Source organism: Mytilus edulis, chromosome 2, assembly GCF_963676685.1.
Source record: "Mytilus edulis chromosome 2, xbMytEdul2.2, whole genome shotgun sequence".
NCBI lineage: Eukaryota > Metazoa > Mollusca > Bivalvia > Mytilida > Mytilidae > Mytilus > Mytilus edulis.
The window spans coordinates 52,324,641-52,345,648 of record NC_092345.1 but is presented as its reverse complement, the minus strand read 5'-3'; the positions used below and the strand labels follow the sequence as shown (position 1 = coordinate 52,345,648).

The following is a 21,008-nucleotide window of genomic DNA, read 5'->3' as shown; positions in this document are numbered from 1 at the left end:
ACGATTCCGTCCAGGTACTCAGGGTCAATATAACTTATCAAACATTCCACATACTTCTGAATTATTTTCATCATAGGACTGACCAGGGTTTTAGCTGGATAAGAAGTGGCCTTTCCTTTTAACGTTTTTGATACAATCATAACAAATAGAAGGCAGATATAACTACATTGGTTAGACGTATAAAGAGGGGTACGAGATATCCCTAAACATGTTTAACACTGCCGCATTTGTTGCACCTGCATGACCCAACTTGAGTCTGTAACCTTTGCTACATTTGTATATAGTCTTGTATTTATTTCATTTTTTAAATTTTGGTTCATTTATATATTTCAAGAAACAAACATTGAACTTCTACCCCCTTTTTGTAGTTAAATGATTGATCACTTATGAGACAGCTTCGGGTATATCAATACACAGTTACAAGTTTAGTTTCGAATTATAGCTATGGTGAATTTTCTAAATATGAAAGTGTTTGTACAATTGAATTGATTTTTAGATAGTTGAATAATAATATAGCCTTCCTAGTGGGTTTATATGAACATTTAGATTGTTTTTAACGTTTTAGAAGCCATTTTTCAGTTTGAACGTCGATACGTTCCTATCCGTACCGCCATAGATTTAAAAATTTTGTATTGTTTTTCAACAAAGATTTGACGCTCGATCTTTTCAATTCAATTTTATGGAAAAAAACGCAGAAATGCATATATTTTTTTTTACCTTTTGATAGATATATGTCTATGGTTTCAGGAAAGGTTTCACTCTTATTGATTGACATTTTCCTTTGGACCAAATTTTTGAGATCTTTGTGACATGTTCAACCCCCTATCTTGCAATATTTGGTATCAAATAAATGCTGATTGTTGCCATGGTTACACAAAAAAAGATTATATTTCACAATTATTACTATTGGAAATCAAATCTATGGACGATTCTCTTTCCATAAATATACACATGCATAACTCAAATAGTAAGCCTTATTCATTAGGAAGGAAGGGAAAGAGGGTGTTTAAAACTTATGAGTGTCAATTCTAAGTTTTTTCCTATCTGTGAATTGACACCCCATCCTAGTGAATAATCTTCTCGTTGCGTTGGGTAGTTTCTTCTATTTGGTCGGGCTTCTGTTTCTTCGACATTTTCCTCATCTCCATTCTCAATTTTATCAAGGATTTACTATACTCAAAGATTTTTTACTTTGTGGAAGCAACGTAAAAAATGGAATGGACAGCAAATTTTCATGTGATTCTTGTAAATTACAGTTAAGATCAGTTAACAGAGAAAATAATGTCAAAAACAGTGAACACTTCTATACTATTAAACGAGAAGACCTCATTTTTGGTGTCGCTTCTCTTCTTTCCAGAATAAATTAATCAACACGCCTCTGTGTCCTATAGGTACAGTGCATAGTCGCATTTGTCATCCATTCATATGATTATTCAGATTGAGTTATTTTAGGAGAAAAACGAGAAAAAAGGCATCCGGATATTGTCCCGTCATTGTACGAAATTTTAAGTCAGATTAGACTTCCGGTTTGCGTTTTTCTGTATACTTTGAACATACATATACTACGAATAAAGTGTATTTTCAGAATTTTATCTGCTATCATTTTCAAGTTTACTATCCACGGCGGTCACAGAGTTTATTAAATAGAGAGGGTCTGTATACTATGTCAATGATCACCATGGATCGATTAGTAAACTTAGAATTGAAAGTAAATACGCTTTATTTATATAGTAATGAATGTTCATAATATACAGATAAGCGCTAAAATTATTCATGTGAACTTTTGATACTTTTTCTGAAATTCTCCAGTCATTAAATCTTTTACAAAATTCATTGATTACATAAAAAAAAAAAAAAGATGTGGTATGATTGCCATGTTAAGACAACTCTCCACAAGAGACCAAAATGACACAGATATTAACAACTATAGGACACCGTACGGCCTTCAACAAAGAGCAAAGCCCATACCGCATACTCAGCTTCAAAAGGCCCGAAATGACAATGTAAAACAATGCAAACGAGAAAACTAGCGGCCTTATTTATGTACAAAAAATGAACGAAAAACAAATATGTAACACATAAACAAACGACAACCACTGAATTACAGGCTCCTTACTTAAATAAATGTTCATAACATACTAAATGTATGTTCATATTGAAATTGATAGAAAACCAAAAATTGGGAACTTTGGAAATAAAGGTGGAGGGTAACAAAAACATTTTCCTGTCCCCAATAACCTATGACTAATGATACTTTTGCTGAAATAATATACAGATAAGCGCTAAAATTATTGATTGGAACTTTTGATACTTTTTCTGAAATTCTCCAGTCATTAAATATTTTACAAAATTCATTGATTACATAAAAAAAGAAGATGTGGTATGATTTCCATGTTAAGACAACTCTCAACAACAGACCAAAATGACACAGATATTAACAACTATAGGTCACCGTACGGCCTTCAACAAAGAGCAAAGCTCATACCGCATACTCAGCTTCAAAAGGCCCGAAATGACAATGTAAAACAATGGAAACGAGAAAACTAGCGGCCTTATTTATGTACAAAAAATGAACGAAAAACAAATGTGTAACACATAAACAAACGACAACCACTGAATTACAGGCTCCTTACTTAAATAAATGTTCATAACATACTAAATGTATGTTCATATTGAAATTGATAGAAAACCAAAAATTGGGAACTTTGGAAATAAAGGTGGAGGGTAAAAAAACATTTTCCTGTCCCCAATAACCTATGACTTATGATACTTTTGCTGAAATTCTCCAGTCATTCTGCATTTTACAAAATTCTTCCAACAACACTTTACATACTTTAAACTACGCTCTGAATGCCCGCGATTTCGCGGGTGGGTTCTAGTAAGTATTAAGTAACAGATAACTGGAATCTCAATTTCAAATAAACAGTTAACAACATTTCAAATTTTAACAAAACAGATTACAGACCAGTGGGTCGAACAGTTAAGGGTTTTTAAATTTATCAGTCAAATAACAGTTTTAAACAAATTAAAACCTTGAAAAGACAAAAACAGTTTAACATAAAAGGGTACCCCCCCCCCCCCCCCCCACACACACACCACCACCACCACCCCCCACCCCTTTAGATATTTGAACTTAATACTTTATTTTCTTTGAAAGGACGGTAAAATAACTATTCTAAAATTAGCAAGTTGCCATACAGTAAATTTGTCAACACGAGCAAGTTGCCGTACACTAGACTTTATTTTTCATGGTCTATATTCTTTAAAATACATCTTTTTGACAACAAATTTCAGTAAATATGATGCCACACTATAATAATCTAAAAACGTGTCTGGAAAAATAATGAAAAACAGTTCAATATCTTGAGAATGGGGCGACAGAGGACGATCGACCTCGAAATTTTCCGGTACTAAGTGGCAAGTTTTGGAGTATTACACAAAATCTTGTATCAATTTTGTACTTATCTGCCTAATAATTTAAAGAATTGTATATCAGAAAATCATTTCTTAAGCGGCACCCTCATCAAATGAGTGGAAATGCTTTGAATTGAATGAATTCTTAACTTGTTTACTTTTTTTTCTATTTCTCTCCGCTGCGTTAGTACCCAATTTCCGGTGGCGATGATACACAGTGAAGACACTCAAGTATAAAATTCGTAGCCGGCTTTGACATTGTAAGACTTTGGTCAATGTATAAACTTACTATTAACTAATAGAAAAGTAATACTCTTAAAATCAAATGGGTGCAAATTAAATAATAAATCTATTAAATCAAGGAAATTTTATTTATGTTTTAGACTGTTATCTTCGCTATTTGCCATGTCTTCTTTGACTACGAAATAGAGGTTGTCTTCGATATTTGCCATGTCTTCTTATACGACGAAATGAATGATGCCTTCGATATTTACCATTTCTTCTTATACGACGAAATGGATGATGTCTTTGATATTTACCATGTCTTCTTATACGAAGAAATACGCGATGTCTTCGATATCTGCCATACCTTCTTGGTTTGTAAGTGGTCGTCTTTACTACAGGAGTTGTGATTTGTTCAGTAGGAGCTGGGGTATCGGGAGGCCTCGTTAGTACTGGAATTGTGATGCGTTCAGTTGACGCTGGTGTAGAGGGTGGGGTAGTTGGTTCTGGAGTTGTGATGGGTTCAGTTGGCGCTGGTGTAAAGGGAGGGGTAATTGGTTCTAGAGTTGTGATGGGTTCAGTTGGCACTGGTGTAGAGGGAGAGGTAGTTGGTACTGGAGTTGAGATGGCTTCAGTTGGCACTTGTGTAGAGGGAGAGCTAGTTGTTACTTGAGTTAAGATAGATTCAGTAGGCGCTGGTGTAGAAAGAGGGCTAATTGATACTTGAGATGTGGTGAGTGCAATGGGAGCTGGTGTAGCGGGAGGGCTAGACACTACAGGAGTTGTGACTGGTTCAGTAGGAGCTGGTGTATCGGGAGAACTAGTTGGTACAGGAGTTGAGATGCGTTCAATAGGAGCTGGTGTAGAGGGAGGATTAGTTGGTAATAGAGTTATATTAGGTGTTGTGGATGCCGGTGTAGAGGGTGGGGCAATTGTTACTGGAGTTGTGATGGATGAAGTGGGAGCTGGTGTATCGGGTGGGCTAGTTGGTACTGGAGTTGTGATGGGTGAAGTAGGAACGGGAGTAGAGGGAGAGCTAATTGGTACTGGATTTGTGATAGGTGAAGTGGGAGCTGATGTAGAGCGAGAGCTAGTTGGTATTGGGGTTGTGATGGGTGAAGTAGGAACGGGTGTAGAGGGAGAGCTAGTTGGTACTGGTGTTGTGATAGGTGAAGTGGGAACTGGTGTAGAGAGAGAGCTAATTGGTACTGGTGTTATTAAGGGTGAAGTGGGAACAGGTGTAGATGGAGAGCTTGTGGGTATTGGAGTTGTGATGGGTGAAGTGGCAGCTGGTGTAGAAGGAAGGTCGTTGGTACTGGAGTTGTGATGGGTGAAGTGGGAGCTGGTGTAGAGGGAGAGCTAGTTGGTACTGGAGTTGTGATAGGTGAAGTGGGAACAGGTGTAGAAGGAGAGCTTGTGGGTATTGGAGTTGTGATGGGTGAAGTGGCAGCTGGTGTAGAAGGAGAGCTCGTTGGTACTGGAGTTGTGATGGGTGAAGTGGGAGCTGGTTTAGAGGGAGAGCTAGTTGGTACTGGAGTTGTGATGCGTTCAGTTGACGCTGGTGTAGAGGGAGGGGTAGTTGGTTCTGGAGTTGTGATGGGTTCAGTTAGCGCTGTTGTAGAGGGAGGGGTAATTGGTTCTAGAGTTGTGATGGGTTCAGTTGACACTGGTGTAGAGGGAGAGGTAGTTGGTTCTAGAGTTGTGATGGGTTCAGTTGGCACTGGTGTAGAGGGAGAGGTAGTTTGTACTGGAGTTGAGATGGCTTCAGTTGGCACTTGTGTAAAGGGAGAGCTAGTTGTTACTTGAGTTAAGATAGATTCAGTAGGCGCTGGTGTAGAAAGAGGGCTAATTGATACTTGAGATGTGGTGAGAGCAATGGGAGCTGGTGTAGCGGGAGGGCTAGACACTACAGGAGTTGTGACTGATTCAGTAGGAGCTGGTGTATCGGGAGAACTAGTTGGTACAGGAGTTGAGATGCATTCAATAGGAGCTGGTGTAGAGGGAGGATTAGTTGGTAATAGAGTTATATTGGGTGTTGTGGATGCCGGTGTAGAGGGTTGGGCAATTGGTACTGGAGTTGTGATGGATGAAGTGGGAGCTGGTGTATCGGGTGGGCTAGTTGGTACTGGAGTTGTGATGGGTGAAGTAGGAACGAGAGTAGAGGGAGAGCTAATTGGTACTGGTGTTGTGATAGGTGAAGTGGGAACAGGTGTAGAGGGAGAGCTAGTTGTTACTTGAATTGAGATAGATTCAGTAGGCGCTGGTGTAGTAAGAGGGCTAATTGATACTTGAGGTGTGGTGAGAGCAATGGGAGCTGGTGTAGCGGGAGGGCTAGACACTACAGGAGTTGTGACTGGTTCAGTAGGAGCTGGTGTATCGGGAGAACTAGTTGGTACAGGAGTTGAGATTCGTTCAATAGGAGCTGGTGTAGAGGGAGGATTAGTTGGTAATAGAGTTATATTGGGTGTTGTGGATGCCGGTGTAGAGGGTTGGGCAATTGGTACTGGAGTTGTGATGGATGAAGTGGGAGCTGGTGTATCGGGTGGGCTAGTTGGTACTGGAGTTGTGATGGGTGAAGTAGGAACGAGAGTAGGGGGAGAGCTAATTGGTACTGGTGTTGTGATAGGTGAAGTGGGAACTGGTGTAGAGGGAGAGCTAATTGTAGTGGTGTTGTTAAGGGTGAAGTGGGAACAGGTGTAGATGGAGAGCTTGTTGGTATTGGAGTTGTGATGGGTGAAGTGGCAGCTGGTGTAGGAAGAGAGCTAGATGGTACTGGAGTTGTGATGGGTGAAGTGGGAGCTGGTGTAGAGGGAGAGCTAATTGGTACTGGAGTTGTGATAGGTGAAGTGGGAACAGGTGTAGAGGGAGAGCTAGTTGGTATTGAAGTTGTGATAGGTGAAGTGGCAGCTGGTGACGAAAGAGAGCTCGTTGGTACTGGAGTTGTGATGGGTGAAGTGGGAGCTGGTGTAGAGGGAGAGCTAGTTGGTACTGGTGTTGTGATAGGTGAAGTGGGAACTGGTGTAGAGGGAGAGCTAATTGGTACTGGTGTTGTTAAGGGTGAAGTGGGAACAGGTGTAGATGGAGAGCTTGTTGGTATTGGAGTTGTGATGGGTGAGGTGGCAGCTGGTGTAGGAGGAAAGCTAGATAGTACTGGAGTTGTGATGGGTGAAGTGGGAGCTGGTGTAGAGGGAGAGCTAATTGGTACTGGAGTTGTGATAGGTGAAGTAGGAACAGGTGTAGAGGGAGAGCTAGTTGGTATTGAAGTTGTGATGGGTGAAGTAGGAGCTGATGTAGAGGGAGAGCTAGTTGGTACTGGAGTTGATATGAGTGCAGTAGGAACAGGTCTAGAGCGAGAGCTAGTTGGTACTGGAGTTGTGATGGGTGAAGTAGGAGCTGGTGTAGAGGGAGAGCTAGTTGGTACTGCAGTTGTGATGGGTGAAGTAGGAGCTGGTGTAGAGGGAGAGCTAGTTGGTACTGGAGTTGTGATAGGTGAAGTGGGAACAGGTGTAGATGGAGAGCCTGTTGGTATTGAAGTTGTGATGGGTGAGGTGGCAGCTGGTATAGAAGGAGAGCTAGTTGGTACTGGTGTTGTGTTGGGTGAAGTAGGAACGGGTGTGGAGGGAGAGCTAGTTGGGACGGGAGTTGTGATAGGTGAAGTGGGAGCTAGTGTAGAGTGAGAGCTAGTTGGTATTGGTGTTGAGATAGGTGAAGTGGGAACAGGTGTAGAGGGAAAGCTAGTTAGTATTGGAGTTGTGATGGGTGAGGTGGCAGCTGGTGTAGAAGAAGAGCTAATTGGTACTGGAGTTGTGATGGGTGAAGTGGACGCTGGTGTAGAGTGAGAGCTAGTTGGTACTGGAGTTGTGATAGGTGAAGTGGGAACAGGTGTAGAGGGAGAGCTAGTTGGTATTGGAGTTGTGATGGGTGAGGTGGCAGCTGATGTAGAAGGAGAGCTAGTTGGTACTGGAGTTGTGATGGGTGAAGTGGGAGCTGGTGTAGAGGGAGAGCTAGTTGGTACTGGAGTTATGATAGGTGAAGTGGGATCTGGTGTAGAGGGAGAGCTAGTTAGTACTGGAGTTGTGATGGGTGAAGTGGGAGCTGGTGTAGAGGGAGAGCTAGTTGGTACTGGAGTTGTGATAGGTGAAGTGGGAACAGGTGTAGAGGGAGAGCTAGTTGGTATTGAAGTTGTGATGGGTGAAGTGGGAGCTTGTGTAGAGGGAGAGGTAATTGGTACTGGAGTTGTGATAGGTGAAGTGGGAACAGGTATAGAGGGAGAGCTAGTTGGTATTGACGTTGTGATGGGTGAAGTGGGAGCTTGTTTAGAGGGAGAGCTAGTTGGTACTGGAGTTGTTATAGATGAAGTGGGAACAGGTGTAGAGGGAGAACTAGTTGGTATTGGAGTTGAGATATGTGAAGTAAGAGCAGGTGTAGAGTGAGAGCTAGTTGGTATTGGAGTTGTGATGGGTGAGGTGGCAGCTGGTGTAGAAGGAGAGCTATATGGTACTGGAGTTGTGATGGGTGAAGTAGGAGCTGGTGTAGAGGGAGAGCTAGTTGGTACTGGAGTTGTGATAGGTGAAGTGGCAGCTGATGTAGAAGGAGAGCTTGTTGGGATTGGAGTTGTGATGGATGAAGTGGGAGCTGGTGTAGAGAGAGAGAGCTAGTTGGTACAGGTGTTGTGGTGGGTGAAGTAGGAACGGGTGTAGAAGGAGAGCTAGTTGGGACTGGGGTTGTGATGGGTGAAGTGGGAGGTTGTGTAGAGGGAGAGGTAGATGGTACTGGAGATGTGGTAGGTGAAGTTGGAACGGGTGTAGAGGGAGAGCTAGTTGGTATTGAAGTTGTGATGGGTGAAGTAGGAGCTGATGTAGAGGGAGAGCTAGTTGGTACTGGAGTTGATATGAGTGCAGTAGGAACAGGTGTAGAGCGAGAGCTAGTTGGTACTGGAGTTGTGATGGGTGAAGTAGGAGCTGGTGTAGAGGGAGAGCTAGTTGGTACTGCAGTTGTGATGGGTGAAGTAGGAGCTGGTGTAGAGGGAGAGCTAGTTGGTACTGGAGTTGTGATAGGTGAAGTGGGAACAGGTGTAGATGGAGAGCCTGTTGGTATTGAAGTTGTGATGGGTGAGGTGGCAGCTGGTATAGAAGGAGAGCTAGTTGGTACTGGTGTTGTGTTGGGTGAAGTAGGAACGGGTGTGGAGGGAGAGCTAGTTGGGACGGGAGTTGTAATAGGTGAAGTGGGAGCTAGTGTAGAGTGAGAGCTAGTTGGTATTGGTGTTGAGATAGGTGAAGTGGGAACAGGTGTAGAGGGAGAGCTAGTTAGTATTGGAGTTGTGATGGGTGAGGTGGCAGCTGGTGTAGAAGAAGAGCTAATTGGTACTGGAGTTGTGATGGGTGAAGTGGACGCTGGTGTAGAGTGAGAGCTAGTTGGTACTGGAGTTGTGATAGGTGAAGTGGGAACAGGTGTAGAGGGAGAGCTAGTTGGTATTGGAGTTGTGATGGGTGAGGTGGCAGCTGATGTAGAAGGAGAGCTAGTTGGTACTGGAGTTGTGATGGGTGAAGTGGGAGCTGGTGTAGAGGGAGAGCTAGTTGGTACTGGAGTTATGATAGGTGAAGTGGGATCTGGTGTAGAGGGAGAGCTAGTTAGTACTGGAGTTGTGATGGGTGAAGTGGGAGCTGGTGTAGATGGAGAGCTAGTTGGTACTGGAGTTGTGATATGTGAAGTGGGAACAGGTGTAGAGGGAGAGCTAGTTGGTATTGAAGTTGTGATGGGTGAAGTGGGAGCTTGTGTAGAGGGAGAGCTAATTGGTACTGGAGTTGTGATAGGTGAAGTGGGAACAGGTATAGAGGGAGAGCTAGTTGGTATTGACGTTGTGATGGGTGAAGTGGGAGCTTGTTTAGAGGGAGAGCTAGTTGGTACTGGAGTTGTTATAGATGAAGTGGGAACAGGTGTAGAGGGAGAACTAGTTGGTATTGGAGTTGAGATATGTGAAGTAGGAGCAGGTGTAGAGTGAGAGCTAGTTGGTATTGGAGTTGTGATGGGTGAGGTGGCAGCTGGTGTAGAAGGAGAGCTATATGGTACTGGAGTTGTGATGGGTGAAGTAGGAGCTGGTGTAGAGGGAGAGCTAGTTGGTACTGGAGTTGTGATAGGTGAAGTGGCAGCTGATGTAGAAGGAGAGCTTGTTGGGATTGGAGTTGTGATGGATGAAGTTGGAGCTGGTGTAGAGAGAGAGAGCTAGTTGGTACAGGTGTTGTGGTGGGTGAAGTAGGAACGGGTGTAGAAGGAGAGCTAGTTGGGACTGGGGTTGTGATGGGTGAAGTGGGAGGTTGTGTAGAGGGAGAGGTAGATGGTACTGGAGATGTGGTAGGTGAAGTTGGAACGGGTGTAGAGGGAGAGCTAGTTGGTATTGAAGTTGTGATGGGTGAAGTAGGAGCTGATGTAGAGGGAGAGCTAGTTGGTACTGGAGTTGATATGAGTGCAGTAGGAACAGGTGTAGAGCGAGAGCTAGTTGGTACTGGAGTTGTGATGGGTGAAGTAGGAGCTGGTGTAGAGGGAGAGCTAGTTGGTACTGCAGTTGTGATGGGTGAAGTAGGAGCTGGTGTAGAGGGAGAGCTAGTTGGTACTGGAGTTGTGATAGGTGAAGTGGGAACAGGTGTAGATGGAGAGCCTGTTGGTATTGAAGTTGTGATGGGTGAGGTGGCAGCTGGTATAGAAGGAGAGCTAGTTGGTACTGGTGTTGTGTTGGGTGAAGTAGGAACGGGTGTGGAGGGAGAGCTAGTTGGGACGGGAGTTGTAATAGGTGAAGTGGGAGCTAGTGTAGAGTGAGAGCTAGTTGGTATTGGTGTTGAGATAGGTGAAGTGGGAACAGGTGTAGAGGGAGAGCTAGTTAGTATTGGAGTTGTGATGGGTGAGGTGGCAGCTGGTGTAGAAGAAGAGCTAATTGGTACTGGAGTTGTGATGGGTGAAGTGGACGCTGGTGTAGAGTGAGAGCTAGTTGGTACTGGAGTTGTGATAGGTGAAGTGGGAACAGGTGTAGAGGGAGAGCTAGTTGGTATTGGAGTTGTGATGGGTGAGGTGGCAGCTGATGTAGAAGGAGAGCTAGTTGGTACTGGAGTTGTGATGGGTGAAGTGGGAGCTGGTGTAGAGGGAGAGCTAGTTGGTACTGGAGTTATGATAGGTGAAGTGGGATCTGGTGTAGAGGGAGAGCTAGTTAGTACTGGAGTTGTGATGGGTGAAGTGGGAGCTGGTGTAGATGGAGAGCTAGTTGGTACTGGAGTTGTGATATGTGAAGTGGGAACAGGTGTAGAGGGAGAGCTAGTTGGTATTGAAGTTGTGATGGGTGAAGTGGGAGCTTGTGTAGAGGGAGAGCTAATTGGTACTGGAGTTGTGATAGGTGAAGTGGGAACAGGTATAGAGGGAGAGCTAGTTGGTATTGACGTTGTGATGGGTGAAGTGGGAGCTTGTTTAGAGGGAGAGCTAGTTGGTACTGGGGTTGTTATAGATGAAGTGGGAACAGGTGTAGAGGGAGAACTAGTTGGTATTGGAGTTGAGATATGTGAAGTAGGAGCAGGTGTAGAGTGAGAGCTAGTTGGTACTGGAGTTGTGATGGGTGAGGTGGCAGCTGGTGTAGTAGAAGGAGAGCTAGTTGGTACTGTAATGGGTGAAGTAGACGCTGGTGTAGAAGGAAAGCTAGTTGGTACTGGAGTTGTGATAGGTGAAGTGGGAACAGGTGTAGGGGGAGAGCTAGTTGGTATTGGAGTTGTGATGGGTGAGGTAACAGGTGTAGATGGAGAGCTAGTTGGTACTGCAGTTGTGATGGGTGAAGTGGGAGCTGGTGTAGAGGGAGAGCTAGTTGGTACTGGAGTTGTGATAGGTGAAGTAGGAGCTGGTGTAGAGGGAGAGCTGGTTGGTACTGGAGTTGTGATGGGTGAAGTGGGAGCTTGTGTAGAGGGAGAGCTAGTTGGTACTGGAGTTGTGATAGGTGAAGTGGGAACAGGTGTAGATGGAGAGTTTGTTGGTATTGGAGTTTTGATGGATGAAGTGGGAGCTGGTGTAGAGGGAGAGCTAGTTGGTACAGGTGTTGGTGTTGGTGAAGTAGGAAAGGTAGTAGAGGGAGAGCTAGTTGGTACTGGAGTTGCGATAGGTGAAGTGGGAGCAGGTGTAGAGTGAGAGCTAGTTGGTATTGGAGTTGTGATGGGTGAGGTGGCAGCTGGTGTAGAAGGAGAGCTATATGGTACTGGAGTTGTGATGGGTGAAGTAGGAGCTGGTGTAGAGGGAGAGCTAGTTGGTACTGGAGTTGTGATAGGTGAAGTGGCAGCTGATGTAGAAGGAGAGCTTGTTGGCATTGGAGTTGTGATGGATGAAGTGGGAGCTGGTGTAGAGAGAGAGCTAGTTGGTACAGGTGTTGTGGTGGGTGAAGTAGGAACGGGTGTAGAAGGAGAGCTAGTTGGGACTGGGGTTGTGATGGGTGAAGTGGGAGGTTGTGTAGAGGGAGAGGTAGATGGTACTGGAGATGTGGTAGGTGAAGTTGGAACGGGTGTAGAGGGAGAACTAGTTGGCAGAGGAGTTGAGATTGGTGAAGTGGGAGCTGGTGTTGAGGGAGTGCTAGTTGGTACTGGAGTTAAGATGAGTGCAGTAGGAACAGGTGTAGAGGGAGCGCTAATTGATACTGTAGTTGAAATGGATGAAGCTGGAGTTGTGATGGGTTGGCATGGAACTGGTGTAGGTGACGCGGCAGTTGTTTTTTCAGTTGCGATTGGTGTAATAGGCGCTGTTGTAGCGGGAGAGTTAGTTGGTTCAGGTTTTGTACTGGGTTCAGTTGGAATTGGTGTAGGGGGTGCAGCAGTTGTTACTGGAATTGTGATGGGTTCAGTCGGGATTGTTGTAGAGGGAACGGGAGTTGTCACTGGAGTTGTGATGAGTTCGTTGGGAATTGGTGTAGGGGGAACGGGAGTTGTCACCGGAGATGTGATGGGTTCAGTCGCGATTGGTGTAGAGGGGACGGGAGTTGTCACTGGAGTTGAGATGGGTTCAGTGGGAATTTGTGTAGAGGGAACGGGAGTTATCACTTGAGTTGTGATGGGTTCAGTGGGAATTGGTGTACAGGGAACGGGAGTTATCACCGGAGATGTGATGGGTTCAGTCGGGATTGGTGTAGAGGGAACGGGAGTTGTGACTAGAGTTGTGATGGGTTCGGTGCAGTGGGATTTCCAGTGACACTAGAACAATAGAAAAGTCACTCTTCTTATGAAAGAGATAGAAAAGGTCTAAAAACAGGAGAGACAATTTACGCATAAAACCCGATATGCATAGGGATGAATATCTCTTAAAACACAAAACCATTATATAACTTTTATACAACCACTATAAATAAAGTATATGTTAAAGCTAAATGTGTTAATATATGATTTTTTAATTGCCAAACATGCTGTTAATTGAACAACCTATTGTTCAACATAGGGGTGTGTAAAAAACTGCCACATTTGACTGCATATTTTTCTTTTTTTTTGAAAAAAATATATATCAAACCTTAATAATGTAGCTTTCTGGGTATCCAATTTTTAACGTGTTCCGAAATGTAGTTTCGTCACAAGAATTTTTCAAAGTTGTGTCATTTTGTCTATATGAATGTCGGTAAATTCGTATGATCGAGCACACCGACAAGTATATCGTTGGGACAACTCGATATAATGTAATCAATATACGTGAAAGATTACCTAATGTGAAGTTTATCAAAATCATCATAACATAATTGATCAACACATTATGTTTGAACAACATGAGTCCTACAATATAAGATTTAAAGGTGCATATCATTTACATTCAACGTTTTTATTGGATTTTTTTTTACTACAATGTAACCTCGAGGTTCAACGTTGATAGTTAAAAAAAAAAAATCCCAGAATTTTTTTGAATGATATTGTAAATGATATGAACCTTCGAATTCTTATAACATCGGAATAGAAAATATGTGATCCGAATTAACCATGCACGTGTGTTACAGAAGATTATGAACTTTTATGATTTAAGGGTTTTTCTTAAACAATATTATGATCCCAAATTTGATGAATTTTGTTGGCAATACTTTAATATACACACTACATATAACAAAGTATATATTAAATCTCAATGTATTATTATTAGGAAAAATGTTTGACTCTGTAAAAAAAAATCTTCCCCCTCCCCCGTATTACATGTAATGGTTTAAACCTAAAGGATTCGCACTAACTGCCAAAAAGGGGTCCGCTCCAGTCTTGAATCAGTGATTTTGTTTATCATAAACAAAATATTGTCTCACACTGAAAGGGGCAGTCGGGCAACATGCACAGCCCGGATTGTCAAAACAACTAAGATTTACAAAAATGATTACAAACAAAAACCATCAGTTGGACAATCTTACAGGAATCTGACTATCTCTACTGATAAATAATGCAACACTAATGACACATTTAAGTTTTGGAATGATTTTATTCACAAAGAATGTTTCTCATTGGTATACATTTCTATGCTCTTGTCTTTTCAGAGTTTATATTGGAAATTAAAAATTGCTGCATGAAAGACACTAGCTCCACATTCCTATGCATATGATTTTATATGTATGAGAATCATTCCATAAAATATCCGTTTGATATCCTTTCAATGCATGACACTGTCTAGTGTTTTTTCTGCCACAATTACAAGGAAAACCTGGCTAAACTTGTGCTAAATCAAACACTTAAATCTTACATCGCTATTGATGTTAAGCAATTATCTAAAGGGCCATCCGGAACTGTTGGGTTTTATGACAGTCTTCCTTCCATACACACCATCGCTGCAAAATAATTTGAACATTCAATTAGATGATTATAATATTATTTGGCAATCCAAAGAGAACCTGAAAACATCAGACCACAATAAACAGAGACCCCAAAAAAAGCCAATTTTACTTTACAATGAAATTGAAAAAGTAGTTAGTTACATGTCAAATCATCTTTTGGCTGTCGACAAAAAATAAATGAAATCTAAATTTCGTAGCATTTTACCCCCCCCCCCCTTTTTTTAACTGAATTTGTTCAAGGTATGGTGGTTTTACCCCTTTTCAGATTTCAGTATGTCATGTTGTATATCTTTTATAAATTAGATGAATTTCTAGCAAGTTTCTACGATATTCTTTATCATTTGACAAAATACAATGCATCTGAATTAAATTGTTTACTATTTGAAAAAGCGCGCCTTCTTTTACTTTAATTTACTTCCCTTTATTTCACATAGCAACAAATATTAAAAACTGCCACATTTGACTGCATATCAATTTTTTTCCCCAAAAAAAATATATGTCAAGCAGCATAATTAACTTTACAAATTGGGAGAAAATCAAGATGTTCCGACTATAGGTTAGTATTAAAAAAAAATAATGAAAGGTTGGCATGATTCCAGGTTTGAACCCTGACGACACTTAAAATCGAAAATTCACTTATTTACCTATCATATGGAGATACGATGATGTGATAAACTTAACAATTAATAATTTACCTGGTGCATTATCATATTCACATTACGTTGACACGTCTCAGTTCGTCTGTGTTAGCTCATTTCAAGCTCGTAAACAATGTACACCATTTTCCGCTATTCTTTACCGATTACCTCTAGTCAGAAGAGCCCACTGTTTACAGGGGCGATAATATTTTGTCACCAGTTCACGCACTGGGTGGGAATTGGTGTAGGGGGAACGGGAGTTGTCACTGGAGTTGTGATTGGTTCAGTCGGGATTGGTGTAGAGGGAACGGGAGTTGTCACTGGAGTTGTGATGGGTTCAGTTGAAACTTGTGTAGGGGAAAGGGGAGTTGTTACTGGAGTTGTGGTGTGTTCAATGGGAATTGGTGTAGGGGGGACGGGAGTTGTTACTTGAGTTGTGATGGCTGCAGCTGGAGTAGTCATTGGCGTTGTTATTGCTTCAGAGGTAGTTGTATTTGGTTCAGCAGTAGTTGTGTTTTGTTCAGCGGTTGTTGTGTTTTGTTCAGCAGTAATTGTGTATTGTTCAGTAGTAGTAGTATTTGGTTCAGATATGGTAACCGTTGTCGAGTTTTCTGTCGTTTGATTTTGACATCCCGAACCAGGTGTTATTGGGTTATCAGAAGTAGGAGTTGTTATCGGCTCAGCGGTAGTTGTGTTTGGTTCAGATATGGTTGTAGTGTTTTCTGTGTCTGGAATTGGACATCCCGAACCCTTCGGAATGAAGTCATTCGCATTACATCTAGTACCAGGTGGTGAACACATGGATGGTATATTACAGTCAAGACTCTCTTCGGGAAGTGCTGAAAACATTTTATATATGAAAATATGTGTAATATTATTGAATAGAATTTATTGAATTTTACGTTTTTGAGTGTTTCATCCTTGCATCAAAATTATAAAAAAAAAAATAATAAAACTGAAGAGTATTATAATAACGATAAAACGTATAATAGCATTTATTATACTGGTAATAGTGAAAATAAGAATGGAAAAATCTTTAACAAAAAAATCAAAGGAAAACACAATTCAACAAAACGGATTTTTAATAAATAAATTCATCAACCGAACAGGTATACATACTGAAATAGTTCAAACAGTGTTCATTATATGTATTTTATATAACTGAAGGTTAGAATACAGTTTTTAGACATAGCCACATGATTTTGTTTGGACCAATTCATGGTTTAAGTGTTAATTTGTTAAAATTCTTGTTTGGACTGACTCTGAAATCGTGTTGCCTATAATTAAATATTTCCTTTTTATGCATAATCAGAAATGTTTTTTTTAACAGTTGTTGAATATAACCATTTGCTTTGCGTTGTATATGGTTCGTTTTCTCCTTACTGATAGGCATGCGCAGGTCCAACTGGTGGAAGCACAGGTAGTAAGTTTATTTTGTGAAAAATTGAAGCTCGTCTGAATTTTGGAATAAAAACATAAATACCACATACTTACAAGGTGATCCTGAAACTGCAAAGTAAACAATTAATAATATATTACAAAGAAGCCAGGATATAATCTAGCAAATCACACATATTAGCCTCTTTGATTATGTGATTACTAGTACTACTAGCATTACATTTAGTAGTACATAAATTTACACCAAATCAATGATTAAAATTTTGAATAATTTATAAACGGAAGGTTTTTTTTTTTTTAGGTATACACATTTTAACTTGCATTTTAACCTCTAACGAAATCTTCAAGATGTTATACAGGAATCTACCTAATCTTATTATTTCCAAACATAGAGTGAAAAGTTATCACATGTATTTTGTGTTTTGCCCAAAAAAGGAGCTGCGACTTTTGTATCACCAATACAATATGCTATATTGTTTATATGTATAATGCAAAGAAATATGTGTAAAAAAAACCCACAGCTGATGATAACGATAATCTCTATGGATCGCAAAAGCTGCCTTTTGATGACGATAATCATATCTATGGACCGAAACAGGTGCGTTATGATGACGATAATCATATCTATAAAACGCAACAGCTGCCTTATGACAACGATAATCATATGTATGGAGCCTTATGATGACGATAATCATATCTATGGAACGCAACAGCTGCTTTGTGATGACGATAGTCATATATATGGACCGAAACCGGTGCGTTATGATGACGATAATCATATCTATGGAACGCAACAGGTGCCTTATGATGACGATAATCATATCTATGGAACAATCATTAAAAGAGGTCGAGAGATACCAGATGGGTAGTCAAACTCATAGATCGAAAATAGACTGACAACATCATGGTTAAAAAATAAAAATAAAAACAGACAAATGATAGTACATAAGACAAAACATAAAGACTAAAGACTAAGCACCACGAGCCAAATCAATAACTGGGGTGATTTCAGGTGCACCAGAAGGGTAAGCAGATTCTGCTCCACATTTGGCACCCGTTGAGTTGCTCATGTTATAACAAACCCGGTAAATAGTATAATTCGGTAAGTCACATTCGTAAAAAGGGAAGGGGATTGTAGTTCAGAAATAATTAAGGAACATATCCGATATCATCTGTGAAACGAATATTCCATAACGGTCAGTCAACTCGTGATGGCGTCCGTAAATAAAGGCAACAGCAGTATACCGCTGTTCGAATTTTATAAATCGATTGAGAAAAAAACAAATCCGGGTTATAAACTAAAACTGAGGGAAACGCATCAACTATAATAGAACTACGACATAACAGAAACACACCATTAAAATGTAACAAAAAAATAACACTTTTAACATTAAATTTAAGTATTTGAAGTGTAAATTGCATGATTTTGTATTGAAAATGTATTAATGACTGATGCACGTCATTATTTTCCCTCTGTGAGCCACTGACATTCATTAGTTTTCTGTATCGCTTTTGACTACGTCACATAGTAACCAGTGTTCTGATGACTTTTTGGGGGCTCTAATTATGGATAAAAACGTCGTATATTCCCCGGCAGTTTCCTAAATATATACTGATATCTCTGTGTTGTTATACAATCGCAAATCTCAAAACAGAATAATAAAATAGAAATAGATAATAATAATAGAAACATAATATAATAGAAAAGTGTTTTCAAAATTATGAAAAGGTTGGTCAATGTTATATTAAGATGTATTCATAGTTAAAAAGAATATCTTCAAGACAATGTAAAATTACAGAACTGTGTGATAATGTGACTGCATCTTATATATCAAAACGTATTTATAGCATATACATTTATCTTCGTGATAAATATAGCAAATTGACATAGTAGTATAGTCAAATGTCGTAATAGTATAGAATATTTGCCTCATATTAAATCTCAACCCTTAATGAAATTCTATCTTTATTATAAGGCAGCTGTGGAGTTCCATATTTTTGTAAATAAAATTGAGAATGGAAATGGGGAATGTGTCAAAGAGACAACAACCCGCCCAAATAAAAAACAACAGCAGAGGGTCACCAACAGGTCTTCAATGTAGCGAGAAATTCCCGCACCCGGAGGCGTCCTTCAGCTGGCCCCTAAACAAATATATACTAGTCCAGTGATAATGAACGCCATACTAATTTCCAAATTGTACACAAGAAACTAAAATTAAAATAATACAAGACTAACAAAGGCCAGAGGCTCCTGACTTGGGACAGGCGCAAAAATGCGGCGGGGTTAAACATGTTTGTGAGATCTCAACCCTCCCCCTATACCTCTAACCAATGTAGTAAAGTAAACGCATAACAATACGCACATTAAAATTCAGTTCAAGAGAAATCCGAGTCTGATGTCAGAAGATGTAACCAAAGAAAATAAACAAAATAACAATAATACATAAATAACAACAGACTACTAGCAGTTAACTGACATGCCAGCTCCAGACTTCAACTAAACTGACTGAAAGATTATGATTTCATCATATGAACATCAGGCACAATCCTTCCCGTTAGGGGTTTAGTATCATACCATCATAACATATATGAGAAGAACATAACCCGTGTCATGCCAACAACTGTTTTTAGAATAAATGTGTTTATTTCCGATGCAAAGACCTTATCAGTGACTCAATATTAACGCCAAAATATGCAATCTTTAATGACTTGACAACAGTATCGTAATTATATCCCTTCTTAATAAGTCTATTCAAAGGTTTTGTAAGTTTCTGAGGTGAATACTGACACCTTTGTGCTAACATGTTTAATGTCGTCCTTACCTACAGCTACTGCATTTATACTCGTGTCTTTACAAACTTCACATATATCTGTGATCTCTCCTGTGGGGATACTGGATAACGTTGAAGAGCCACCTAAACGATATGGTTTGTCATGAAGTGCCATCTTCGTTTTATTTTTTGCCAGAAAAAAATTAAAAAAATCAAAAAACAATCAACTGGTTTTCATATGGGTAGAAATTCAAAACTGTTAACAAATTCTACGAATAATAAAATTTCAACTACAATACTGCAGTTTCTTTAATGTCAAGGCTGGAGTGATGACAATTGCAGTGTTTATTACCTTTGGTGCATAACGATCACATGCTGAAGAAGCAAGCCATTGACAAACTCCGAGGAAAATTCAAAACAGAGTCCATAATCAAATGACAAAATCAAAAGCACAAACACATCAAACGAATAGATAACAACTGTCATATTCCTGACATGGTACAGGCAGTATACATTTACTGTGTTTTCTTTTTTGTTAGGTGTTACTGATTTTAACATTAGGCACTGTACGCTCTTGAGAGAGCATAACTGCTTCTGATAAAAAAAATCATAACATGAGTTCTCGTGTGTCCCTAATACGGTAAAAGGGTTCAAAATATCGGCATTATTTGTATAATTACTGTGATATATTTATATTTGGTAAACATTGTTACCCATTAAACACAACCATATGCATATATAAACCCCAAACAATGACCTTGTGAGTTGTATTTTCTTTATGATGACATTTTAATCATTTGGAGCTAATATGGTGCTGTTGTCAGGTACATGACCTGTTGCATACCGTCTTAACTTTGAGATTCAGGTGATTTAAATTCTTGTGTTTAAGAGAAGATGTTGACCTCTTAATTTTAATTTTATTGTGTTGTTGGATTTTTGAAATACTAAGGCTTTTCTACCTCAGGAATAGATAACCTTAGATGTTTTTGTCAAAACATTCAGAGATGTTTGGTCCTCAATGTTCTTCGTACTTTATTTGGCCATTTTAACTTTTTTTATTCATGCGTCCTTTATAAGTCTTTTGTAGACGAAACGCGCGTCTGGGGCAAATACATGTATATATTTCAATGCTGGTATTACCAATGGTATTTCAACTGATCGGGCGGAGCTTACGTTTTAATTTGCATTAGGACAGTCTATTTGAAGATGTGACAGTGATAATGTGTGTGCTAAGGATGATTGCCGTTATTATTATTGTTGATTTCTAATCACCTACCAGTGTCATTAAAGGAATTTACAAAAGAATCACTGGACACTTCATTGATGAGTTTATCCTAAAACACCTATCAAAAGATGGACTGGTTTATTATGAGCGAACCGGTTAGGCCCGCCCATTCAAGTGAAATAAATCGACTCGGATTATCGAGTAATATATGTGATGAGTTTATTTGCTCTCTAATTGACTGAATAGAAAAATAGAAAATGAAAATGAAAAATGACCAAAACAAAGTTAAATACTTACAGAAATTAACTTTTTCTAATGGGTTTCTCTTACTTACATTCTTATTAATTTTATAAATGGTTTAGTATTTTAGTTGCTATTCCATACATTATGAGAAATACTGTAAAATATAAAAAAAAAAATTATAAATAAGAAGCGCCAGAAACATATATGTTTTTTCCTTCTCTAGTATTGTGAGTTTCTATCAACATGATCAACAACAAATACATGATATATACGTACCTGGCTGAGCAAACGTA

The 21,008-nt window shown here is 40.0% G+C and overlaps 1 long non-coding RNA gene and 1 pseudogene across 1 annotated transcript; both read right to left on the bottom strand.

Moving 5' to 3' along the window:
* Positions 1 to 3,810: 3,810 nt before the first annotated feature.
* Positions 3,811 to 14,006, bottom strand: LOC139510904 (mucin-2-like; annotated as a pseudogene).
* Positions 14,007 to 14,071: 65 nt separating this feature from the next.
* LOC139512418 (uncharacterized) lies at positions 14,072 to 15,304 on the bottom strand. Its single transcript, XR_011662258.1, has 2 exons — positions 15,136 to 15,304; positions 14,072 to 14,434 (listed from the first exon to the last, which is right to left on the bottom strand). It is a non-coding gene; the product is annotated as an uncharacterized lncRNA (long non-coding RNA).
* Positions 15,305 to 21,008: the final 5,704 nt, after the last annotated feature.